General features: G+C 44.4%; 1 protein-coding gene across 1 annotated transcript in view; it reads left to right on the forward strand.

Annotated features, from left to right (window-relative positions):
* tmx4 (thioredoxin-related transmembrane protein 4) overlaps nucleotides 1-12,462 on the forward strand; it is a 103,401-nt gene that overhangs the window by 37,405 nt on the left and 53,534 nt on the right. The window lies entirely within an intron of this gene.

The following is a 12,462-nucleotide window of genomic DNA, read 5'->3' on the forward strand; positions in this document are numbered from 1 at the left end:
ACTGAGCACTATACCTCATGTGCACCAGAGACTCCCTTGTGCCTCTGCACTCGGCCACTCACTCTCTTGTGCCTGCACTCCTGACTCGTCATCAGCGATGGAATAGCCACAATGCTGTCCTGCCAATGCCTGGCCCTCTGTGGGAGTTAGCATGGCCAGCTATGGAACTCCTCTGCCTGTCTTGACCTGCTCCTTTAGATTATAGGCTCTCTTCTCCTGCAAGCACTAAGATGAACCCTGTTAGTCACTCCACAAAAACAAGCACAATGCCTTTGCTTGTGTCAGCCCAGCGGCCCATGGTGGGGCACACAAATGCCTCCTGCATGCGGCCACTCTCGAGGTACCTTGCTGGAGTTGGCAATCTCAGACGGGCGCCTCACACCGAGATGCAGCCGTGACTCTGACAGGATGTGCTGCTGCCTGACCCCATTGCCACTGACTGGGTGGTCACTCCCTTTTCACCAAACGCATCTTCTCTGTGTTGCAACATGCAAGCCCCAAAGGAAACAGTGGTATGGAGTCCTCACCTTGGCAGAGTGAATAAGGCCACTGACACGCTTGCAGCACTGGAGCCAGGTTCTGGGGGTGACCCCACGGCTGCTGGCCTCCTCTGCAATTTCCATCCAGGCTTGCTTGGTCAGTTGGGCCGGTCTCCTCCTCCTTGCAGCCTTGAGGAGAGCCTGTAGGGAGGCATTGCTGAACAGTGGGGCCACTCGGGGTCTTTTGCCATTGTCTCTGCTGACTTCCCTGGGTTGATGCCCTGGCAGTCTTCATGATACTGAGTGCAGACAGCTCTTTAAATATGGTGTCAGCAACTACCACAGTGTGACCTCATGCTACCTCTGTTACTTTAGTGCTCGGCCCCCATGCCTACTGACTCTTAATTGGTCAGCTGCCGAAAAATCACTTGGGGCTGGTTGATCCCCGCCCAAGCGGCAGAGGCTCCCTCTTCCAAGCCTAAAGGCGGGATCTGGGGCTTAAGCATAAAATTCAGCCCTTAGAGTTCAATCTGGCTCCTATTGGTCTGTGTATATTAATTACACATTGCCTTTAGCTACTGAACCATCAGACAAACCACTTACATTTCTAGACTTAATAGAAATTAGTCGAGGCGTAGAATATAAATGCAGAGGGATTATGATGGAGCTGTATAAAACGCTGGTTAGGCCACAGTTGGAGTACTGTGTACAGTTCTGATCGCCACACTAGAGGAAGGATATGATTGCAATGGAGAGGGTGCAGAGGAGATTCACCAGGATGTTGCCTGGGCTGGAGCATTTCAGTCATGAGGACAGACTAGATAGACTGGGGCTGTTTTCTTTGGAGAAGAGAAGGCTGAGGGGGGACCTGATTGAGGTATACAAAATTATGAGGGGCATTGATAGGATAGATAGGAAGAAACTTTTTCCCTTAGCGGAGAGGTCAATAGCTAGGGGGTATAGATTTAGGGTAAGGGGCAGGAGGTTTAGAGGGGACTTGAGGAGGAATTTTTTCACCCAGAGGGTGGTTGGAATCTGGAACACACTGCCTGACGGGGTGGTCGAGGCAGGAACACTCACAACATTCAAGAAATATTTAGATGAGCACTTGAAATGCCATAACATACAAGGCTACAGGCCAAGTGCGGGGAAATGGGATTAGTTAGGATGGGTGCTTGATGGTCGGCACAGGCGCGTTGGGCCGAAGGGCCTGTTTCTGTGCTGTAAAACTCTATGACTCTAAATTCAAGTGATAACATGACTGTAACAATGTTTTTAAAACTTAACCTTAAGTGTATGAAGCACTTAGGTCAATCAATTTTAACTTAAAAAAAAATCATTCTCCGGATGTGGATGTTGCTGGTAAGGCCAGCATTTATTGCTCCTCCCTAGATGCCCTTGAGAAGGTGCTGGTAAGCCACCTTCTTGAACTGCTGCAGTCCATGTTGTGAAAGTACTCCCACAGTGCTGCTAGGGAGGGATTTTGACACAATGACATTGTAGGAATGGTGTTATATTGGATGGCGTGTGATTTGGCCGGGGCAGAAACCCAGAGTTGAATTTTTCCCCTGTATCTGCTGTCCTCATCCTTCTAGGTGGTGGAAGTTTTGTGAGGTGCTCTCAAAGAAGTCTTTGCAAGTTGCTGCTGTGAATCCCATAGGTAGTACGCACTGCAGCCATATGCATACAAAACCAACAGTCAGCAACAGTGATTTATTGGCATGGATATAGGATGTTCATTCACTAAATAGTTCTTTGGTTGAGTGAGTAAGTCCTTCTTAGTATTCAACAATACTGTAGGCATCTAAACACTACCTTCATCAACTTCTGGCACAGCATACTAAACATTAAGGGGGAAAAAAAATCAACATCACAGCTAATCCAAGAAGCTTGTACCATGAAACTGATCTATCTTCAGATCATGTAGAAGGGACTGCCATCAGACAGCTATGCCTATGATTCAATTGAACTGTAACGTCTTTCCCATGATTATTTATTCAGAAGGTCAAACAAAGTTGGCAGCAGAGCTGATTTTGTTCTTCATTGCATTACTGATGGAGATATCAACTGTTACCAGGCTACCTTACTACTTAGAAGACTCCAGCCCACTTAATATAATCTCCACGCACTTTCTGATCTGGATTCGGTCCAAAAGTAGAGGTCAACTGACTCTTATAGCCAAATTCATCTAAAGTTCTTTGTCTAACCTCCATTAATCAGTAAAAGATTCAGTAACAGCTGTAAAATATTGCACACTTATACCAAGAGAGTCGTATCAGCTGCTTAGTCAAAATTCTATAGATGCAGAATGTTTGGGTAGCTGTATGCTTTACATTGCTAGCATTAATCAAATTCTTAATATTTGAAGCAGGTCTTGCTGTAAATCTGAAACCACAATCTAAAAAAATTCAACAAGTAAAGGTTTAAGCAAAATTAGATTGTCGGCATAGAATTGGGGATCGAGCTGGGGAGTGGGACTGACAGCATAACTCTGTGGAGAGCCGGCATGGACACGATGGGCTGAATGGCCTCCTTCTGTGCTGTTAATGACTCTAATTAAAGGAACAATTGCTAAAAGCTATGTAATTTGAGTCAAATAGAAAATACAATGAATACTAGAAAGGTTAAGTTCAATGTTTGGAATAAACAGTATATTTACTTCTTTTAAAAAGACATTTAGAGGTGGGGAGAGGTAGCAAAGATGTATGAGGGATGTCTCAATCTCCTGTGGTTGCTCATTGCTGATCTGGAAGCACAGTCATGATTTTTAGCTACTAAGATGGAGCTGTGTTTAAACTGCTCTGTTCCTGTAATGCCACTGGTTAGATACTCCCTGTAGCAAAACAATATTATTAGTCACATCCTTAAGACATTTAGAGGCTAAATACTGAAAACATGTCCATAGTTTGACATCTGCTTGTAAATCGCCAGCTCTGGGTCTCAAGGGGATGCTTGCGTATCAATATCACAAAACCACGAGGAAATGACTGGGTTTTCTTTCACCATTTTTGTAACATTTACAAAATTGCTTCATATCTTTAATAAGATGTGATGCTTTGGAATGCGATGCCTGAAGTATAACAGATAGCAGTTAAAGTAAGACTCTGTCGTGGCCAGTAATTAGATGTACCTGCCTACACAAGTGATGCTTGGTAATTAAATATCCCGCAAATTACCTGTAACAGTCGCAGATTGTGCAATGAAGCAGGGTGCTGAACATAACTGATTGTTGGTGATCTTAACACGAATTTCATTTCTAACAGACCTCCCATGGCACTGGTGAGTTGGAGGTTCGACTGTGGTAGTGGATTAGGGAAGAGGGAGCGCATTTCAGCTGGAAGAATGTGAAAAGAAATTTGTAACTGATTTTTTTTTTATTGTTTCCTGGAAATATATAAATGAGGTTATTATCCACTGAAGGCAGATAAATAAAGCAGCCCATTTCTTCTTCCCACTGCTCTGTACAGACAGAGAGAGGAGAGCTGGGGCTTATAACCAATGTACTTCCTGATGCACTCTGTGAATGGCCATTTATGGTCTCCTAGCTTGCTGAGATGGCAGTGAGAATGTTAAAAGCCTGCTTAACTGTGCCTTCTGAGTGACACAGGCTTGAGATGGGAAACTATGGAGACATTTTAAACTCCTAAAATGCAGCTGTGTAGGTTAGTTTGATAATTTTATCATAATTGTTAGTGTCTATTACACTGCAAAGCTTATTTCCAATAATACATTTCTCACCATAATGAGAATTCAAGTTGCTGACCAAATGTATTTTCAAGAACTATTTGGATGATTTGATTAATTCCCCTTCTTTACATATTGGGAGCTTTCACTGACAGCTTGTGGTTCATTTAGTCTGTCCATAATAGTTTTTCCAATGAGGTTTACATATCCACTGTTCCTGTTCTTGACCAGTACATCCCAGCCTGTTTAGTTGTCTGGGTAGATTTTCCTCTTGCAGTGTCTGAGAAGTTGATGTTTCCCAGACATCGCTAAGACGGGAAAAGTCTGGAGACTCGTTATGTCAGATCTCCGCTCGCAGTGCGATGCCCTGAGATTGTTGGGGCTTTTCCAGGCGATGCTAGTGAACCTGCACCTGGAAGAAGTGCAGGCCCAGTATTCCCTTCTTAATGATACGCGGAGGGGCATTTCCAGATTCCTGCCTCACCTGAGAGCATTGCATACCAGTTGGATAGCCCAGCACAGGGACGCCTGACACAAGTGCTACTCCAGAATCTCCGTGCAATAGGCCAAAGATCAAATAATCCAATTATCTTCTGAAATTCAGCCTGCCTCCGGGCTGATCTTCAGGTATCCATTCCCTCTGAAGAGTTACAGCCAGAATATTCTCTTGCTGACCTCTAGGGTCGTATTCCAGTTTTCTCTCTGATTTTTACTAGTGGAAAATTGCCAACATGATTTGCTGCTATTTGACAAATATGACATCTGAGCTAATGAGTGACGCAGTGGCAAGCACTGCGGCCTCACAGCTCCAGTGACCTGGGTTCGGTTCTGAGTTCTGCTTGTGTGGAGTTTGCAAGTTCTCCCCGTGACTGTGTGGGTTTCCTCCGGGTGCTCCGGTTTCCTCCCGCATGCCAAAGACTTGCGGGTTGATAGGTAAATTGGCCATTGTAAAAAAAAAATTGCCTCTAGTATAGGTAGGTGGTAGGAGAATTGAGGGAAGGTGGGGATGTAAGAGGGAAAGTTGGGATTAATGTAGGATTAGTATAAATGGGTGGTTGATGGTCAGCGTGGACTCATTGGGCCGAAGGACCTGTTCCAGTGCTGTATCTTTTTGTGACTCTATGAACTACATATGTGTCACAGATATTTGCACAGATACTGGTATGTCACCTGAAGTGTAGCAGAAGATAGAAAGCTAAAAGCTAGACTTTAATATATACTAAAGGATCTCCCAAGGATCTCTTTGGTTGTCGGCAGTCTGGAACACAGCTGTAATGTTTAGTTGCCAACCTAACTTGAACCTTTAAAGCCATTATTCTAAATTGGTAAATCCAGATAGTTGCGGGTACTATACATTATACACTATTGAGGTCAATCAGACCGCAATGTGTAACAGTTAGTAAATTTTAGTCTCCAGGTCAATCAATACCTTTCTCTTTTATTTTTATAAAAGATTTGTTTTATATCTCCAACACAATTTGACATTCTACATTTTCACATTGACATTTTCCTATATTACAACAGTGACTAAACTTCAAAAGTAAAGTGCATTAAGATGTCCTGAGGTGGTGAAAGGCACGATATGTGCTGGATTTAATGGGCCACGTGGAGACGGGCTAGGAGGCGGAGGGATCCTTAGAATTGCGACAGGAGGTGGGGGATGGAGGGCCTGTCGCTCTCCCGTCACACTGCGGTAAAGTCAGGGTTGGGAAAGGCCAAAGAAGGCCTTCCTGCACAGAGGTCAGTTCAGGCCCTTAAGTGAACTATTATTAGCCACTGCCTCCACTGGAATTAAGCCAGCGGTGGGGGGAAGGGGCCTCCCACATGACAGAAGGTTGCCCAGTGAAACAAGGTGATCTCCCTGTGGGCTTGGGCAGGGGGTGGGCTGCCTCCATGGGCAGTCTGTGACCAATGGAGGGCCTCCGGCAGCAACCAACCCACCTCCTGTAACAGTCAGCCCAGCAGGCCCCAGTGACCCCACCTCACTTATCTCTGTCTGGGGCTCCAGTGCTGGGCCTGCAACCTGGCTTGGTGTAGTACTGGCAGTGGCCACTTGGGTGCTTGAGCGCTATAGAATCACGTCGGGGGTTGGGTGGGTGGTTGCTCCAAAAGGCCGAGGCAGCATTCCCTTCACCTTTTTGGCCCAGCACCAGGAGCCCCGCTGATGCGACTAATCCAGCCCTATGAATGCAAGTCTCCCTTTCGGTTCTTATTGTTGTGTATTGGATGCATGCTAGATGCCAGGCTTGCCAGTGGGTACGCGTGGTGTTGTTTATAATGAGTTTGAGGATACACAGTTCTATAACTAGAAGGGTGTTATGTCATGTAATGCATTATCAAGGCTGTTGATTTCTGGTTACTGTTTAAGCAAAATGCTAGTGTTATTACATGGTTTTCTGGCATCTGTGCCACTACCTCTCTGGAACAATAGATAAACACATGGCTGCTTCAATAGATATATTTTTCACTTTCAACCAGTAAAACTCAATCACCAATTTCTGCATCTCTTGGAATGCATTAAGGTGGGGTTTACAAACAGCATCACCTATGCATAGCCAGTGTAGCTTTCAATCATAAACATTTCTAGTGTTACGATCACCTGGTTCACAGTTTATATTAATTTTCTCGAGGTAACTTTTAATTTGAGAATTGTTTTCTATGCAAGCCAAATGAAAACACCTGTGTTGGGAAGCTGGCAAACAAGCCTAGGGTGGTTACAAATCAAAGGGTGGCCCATGTTTATTTTGTAGGGTCACAGTGGGAAGTGTAAAGACACTACACAATGGGAAACTCTCTTAACTTCTTGATGGAGGTGGTATGTCTGCAGCTGCTATAATCAGGGGTTTAAATTATTCGTATGATTTCCCAGAAGAAAGAGAAGATTTGGAGTTGGAAATAATTAGCTTAAATTGCTATTTGGGACATCCCATGTGTACGAAGTTGCTATGGAGCTAGATGTTGCTTTTTGGGTCAGGTGTTTTTTTTTGGGTGCTTGCTGGCACAGACAGTCAGTTGGCTTTGAGACAAGCAGTTGGATTTTGGAAGTCAGTTGGACTCAGGAGCAAAGAGGCCATCAGGAACCAGGGGTGTTTCTGGTTTGAGTAAGGCTCGTGCTCAAGCTGGGAAGTCCAGATCCAGGAGACCTGATACCTCAGAGTATAGCTAAGGAGTTAAGGAAATTAAAGTGAATTCCTAAGACCTGTGGTGCACTTTGAATTGGTCCCAGGAGAAGTGAACAAACCACCAAGATCCTGTTATGTCTGGTGAATCTTGGGGTGCAAGTAAACGTCAAACGAGGGTGTCCTGTTGCGATTTAAAGTATTCACCTTCATGTTCTGTTAAGATTTTAAGTTTAAAATATAAATGTTTCAAATTTGTAGCATTAGGTTTGTAGTATTTTGCTTTGTTTAACTCTTGTACAGTAAAGTTTTTAAGACTTGAAATCTTGTGACGTAATTCTTTCACTAATAACTGGGAATTTGACTTTCTCTTTCTAAACATTAATGGTCCCTAACGTGATCATAACACTACAGCCTCCTATAAAAGTCCCAAAATATTCTTTTTGGACAAGAACCTGATGATTAAAAAAATTGTTTGCATGGTTACTGGGTTTTTAATACAAAAAAGGTCAAAATATTGGAAATGTTGCTTGTTTTTCAATTCCACTGTCAGGGACTATGCTTCAAAAGACTCTTGCTATTAATAGTTTAAAACAATGAACTTACCTCAGAAAATCTCATTTAATCTGAGTAAAAGCCCACAAATTTATGGTTTACATATTTCAATGTCCAGAAATGGAAAAATTGTTTGTGTTTCCTTAAGTGCTACAGCTAGATCAACAAATTCAGTGGAAACAATTATTTGTTTTGGAATTGTAAGCGTTATCAATAGAGAGGGCAGTTGTACACCTGCCTCCCTCAGCTTGAGCCATTTTCTAAGATCAATAGCACAAACTGAAAGGCAGGCTGTGAAATTAGTCTCACACTGAAATCCAATGCAATATGGGTGGTGTTAATGGAGATTGCACTGAATGGATGCCTTGGTCCTCTTCTGTGTTATACCAGTGAGTTGCACTTGCCAATCAGGCATTACAATGCTGCCTGCCAGTCTCAAAATCAGCAGGCTCAGACACTGAGCTATGCCCGCACACAAGTCCTGGGGAAGGCAAAGAGTAGAGGGGCCGATGGCCCTCAGTACTGCATTCCTGCTCCTCCTGAACCTACATAAAGCTAAGCAAAAGAAAAGGAAAGGTAGTCCTTTTTAGGACTGTTTGTTAGGCTGCCATACACCTGAGAATGCAGGCTTCACCCAAATTGTGGCAAACGTGACTGCCGGGTCCTAAAACAAGCATGTGGCTACTGATTAGCATACGCAAGGGAGCCCCCGCCTGTTTTGGCAGTCAGCACTCTTCCAGTGAGGAGGTGGGGGGTATGCTAGATTGTGGGGGGGAATTGGTTCCCCCAACATGAAGTTTGCACCCAAGAAATGGGCAAGGCTGGAATAAATTTCTCCCCTATAGTTATTCCTGATAATTCATCGTCAATTTTGTTGCACAAAATTTTAAATTGTCCGTGATTCCAATCAAGCAAATGCACTAAGATGGCACAGAAAACTTTTTTTTTTAAGTACAGTTTGAATTATCCAGTAATTTGAGTTAAGTGACTTTGGATTGACAGCAGAATTAACGGCATGATTTCTTTTCAGTCAACAAATTAAAAATTCTGGGCAAAAGTATCAGATTCAAGGCTAGGCTTTTGCGCAAAGCTGAGGCCTTTACGTAAAAATATTAAAGGTACAGGAAGTAACTGTTTAAGTTACATTTAATCATGTATTGTGAAATACGTTTTTTTTTGTTTTCTATTATATTGGAAAACGTATTTTTAGTCTATTGTCAGTTGGGCTGAAAAGCAAAACATTTTTTTTTAGAGATACAGCACTGAAACAGGCCCTTCGGCCCACCGAGTCTGTGCCGACCAACAACCACCCATTTATACTAACCCTACAGTAATCTCATATTCCCTACCACCGACCTACACTAGGGGCAATTTACAATGGCCAATTTACCTAACAACCTGCAAGTCTTTGGCTGTGGGAGGAAACCGGAGCACCCGGCGAAAACCCACGCGGTCACAGGGAGAACTTGCATTGGTGAACAAAAGCCTTTGAAAGATGTGGTTTGGGATTTGACTTGGTTGACGTGAGGGTAGTGGGAGCAGAGACAATCAATGATTTTGAAAGGAAATTGGGTGAGCACTTGAGGGAAATAAACTTGCAGGGCTACGGGAATAGAGCAGGGGAATGGGACTGACTGGATTGCTCTACGGAGAGCCAGCATGCACTCAATGGGCTGAATAGCTTCCTTCTGTATCCTTCATATTGACTCTATGGTTGGGATCGGAGGTGGACAGTGCCTGAAAAGACTGGAACCGGCCAATCAGCATGCTGATTTCCTGACCCGGTTCCCGTCGTCGGACATTTTAGCCGATGCAGGTTCAGGGGCAGCAGGGTTGTCTGTCCCCATGAGGCGTGCAAGCAATTAGGCTCATTAAGAACATTAGAGTCTTGATAGTGATAAGCTTAGGATTTTCCAGTTAGCCCCCAGTTTCCCTATGTGATGCTGGGGGAAGATCAACTGCATAGAGGAGGGCACCCAGCAGCAGGCTGGGGTGCTAGTGCTCCAGGCAGGCTGAGAGGCCCTCACTGACTGCCAGGGTGTGGATGCAGCCAAAGGCTGCCCTGTAGAGGGTTTACCCCCGCCCTGCCCACGCATCTCCACCAACACCACCTCCCCCCACCCCAACAGTGGTGGCCTGGCTGTTTTTTCTATTTTTTATTTATATTTTTTAAAACGTTGGTGAGATGGCACCTTCATATTGAAGCACCCTCTCAGTTACTTACCCTCCACTGCAGCCTCCTGCCTCTCTCAAGCTGGAAAGCTTCTGATTGGCCCTCTAGCTTTGGGAGCTAGTTTGGGACCTGGAAATAATCCTGGCTTCTGTTTCCTGCCCCCAAAGCCAAAATTCAGCCCATAGTCTTTATGTTCTCCTTTTCTAAGAATCTTGGAACAGGAATGAATAATAATTCATAAATTTGCAGCACTCTAAATAAATTTCAGTCAATCAAGCAGAACTAATTTGAACAGCACCAGAAAATATATTTGCATATCAGCCGGGCAACTGCAAGAAATTAGAATTTTCTCAGAAATATTGGCAAGTATAGCATAAACACTGCTGGTGCTTGTGTAAACGAGGTTTCCCCCGCTCAGTGCTGTGAAAGCTCTTTAGGGAATGCTGTGCTTGCTTCACAGAAGCCCAATTGCCATTTATGAGCTCTGTATTTTGCAAACTTGCACCTCTACCACCAAGAAGAACAAAGGCAGCAGGTACATAGGAACAGTACCCACTACCAAGTTCCCTCCAAGTCACACACACCAACCTGATTTGGAAATATGTCACTGTTCCTTCATTATCTCTGGGTCAAAATCTTGCAACTCCTGACATAACAGCACTTAGGGAGTACCTTCATCATACGGATTGCGGTGGTTCAAAACCACCTTCACAAGGCCAATTAGGGATGTTCAATAAACGCTGGCCTTGCCAATGACGCCCACATCTTGTGATATTCCAATAATAAAAGCACAGGAAGAAAAAAACCCTTAGCATGTTCCTGGTCACAGCTGGAACATAATTTATGCAGTGGTGGCGGGGATAGGGGGAGTGAAGATTGGTGGGTGCAGAGCAGAAAAGGATTTTCTATGCAAATGGAGGCAATCTTGTGATATAATAACTACAGCTTGCATATATATATAGCACCCTTGACATAGTAAAGTATCCCAAGATGTTTCATAGGAGCGCTGGTAAACAAAATTTGAGACTAAGCCAAATAAGGAGTTATTAGGACAGATCTTGGTCATAGAGGTAGGTTTTAAGGTGTGTCCTAAAGGAGGAAAGTGAGGTAGCAGCACAGAGTGGTTTGGGGAGGAATTCCAGAGTTTAAGACCTAGATTGTTAATTGGTTGAGACATAGGAGATGGAGTGGACTTAAAGGGAAAGTTCTCTGATCGCAGGGATGTGACAAGTTGCCCATCAATGTGTATTGGGGCCTCAGCTTTTCACCGTATAATGTAACGACTTGGAATGAATGAATAGAGGGTTCTATATCTAACTTTGCAAATGGCACTAATTATGGATGGGAGATGAAAGTTACAAAGGGATATAAATAGCCTAAGTGAGCATGCAGAACTATGGCAAATGGAGTTCAATCTGAGGAAGTGGAGTAATCTAAAACGCTAATGAAACATTGGCCTTTATGCCAAGGAATTTAAATGCAAAAGTGAGGAAGCAATGCTTCAGTTGTACAGAGCCTTGTCAGACCCCATCCAGAGTACTGCATTCCGTTTTGGGCACCAAACCTCAGGAAAGATATATTGACCAGAATGACGGCTTATCTTAAAGTCTAAATGATGAGGAGAGGTCACCTAAACTTGGTATATATTCCCATGAGTTTAGAAGGTTGCTCCTTCTTTCCCAGAAAGGAAACTTTTTTTTTAAATGACTTGTCTTTTCTGAGCCTCCTCTGCTCCGGATCTGCTTGCTACCTGGTCTCAGTTAAAATTGTAGTCATGATGTCATCGGGGCCTGATCTCCATATTTAAAGAAGGACCAAAGCTGCTTTCCAGGGGTGTCCCACTCACCTCCTCAAAAGGGAAGATTAGAATTGAAACCTACGGGAAGCCAACATGATAAAAAAAAGGGTAAGTTGTTGTGGCCATTTTAATTGCCTGCCTGCCAGTTTAAGAATATAAGAAGTAGCAGTAGGCCATATTATCCCTTGAGCCTGCCCCACCATTCGATAAGATCATGGCTAAACTCCTGCATCAACTTTACTTCCCTGCCCCAGTCCCCTTGATTCCCTTAGAGTCCAAGGGCAGGATTTTCGAAGGCCAATGGGGGTGGGACCAGAGGCAGGCGTGCCTGGAATTTCATGGCAGGTAGCCAACGCAGGTAATTAAGCGGCCTATGAAGGCCGCTCTCCCGTGCCGACTGGAGGCAGCCTCCAGGCAGGAGACGGGAGTGAGGGTGGTGATTCATCCCCTTAGGGATCCCCGCCACGGTCTCAGACCACAGCTGCGGAAGCTGGCGGTCCAGTGGATGGGTTGTCCCTCCGCGATCATGGGCTGGTAGCTGTGGCTGTTTTGAAATCAATGTTTTAAAAATCTGATCTTCAAAGGGCGCCTCCATTGTGAGGTCCCCCCCCCCCCCACCTCTGTAGGCATCTGGAGGCCACCCACTGTCCTCAA

Source organism: Heterodontus francisci, chromosome 13 (assembly GCF_036365525.1).
Source record: "Heterodontus francisci isolate sHetFra1 chromosome 13, sHetFra1.hap1, whole genome shotgun sequence".
Taxonomy (NCBI): Eukaryota; Metazoa; Chordata; class Chondrichthyes; order Heterodontiformes; family Heterodontidae; genus Heterodontus; species Heterodontus francisci.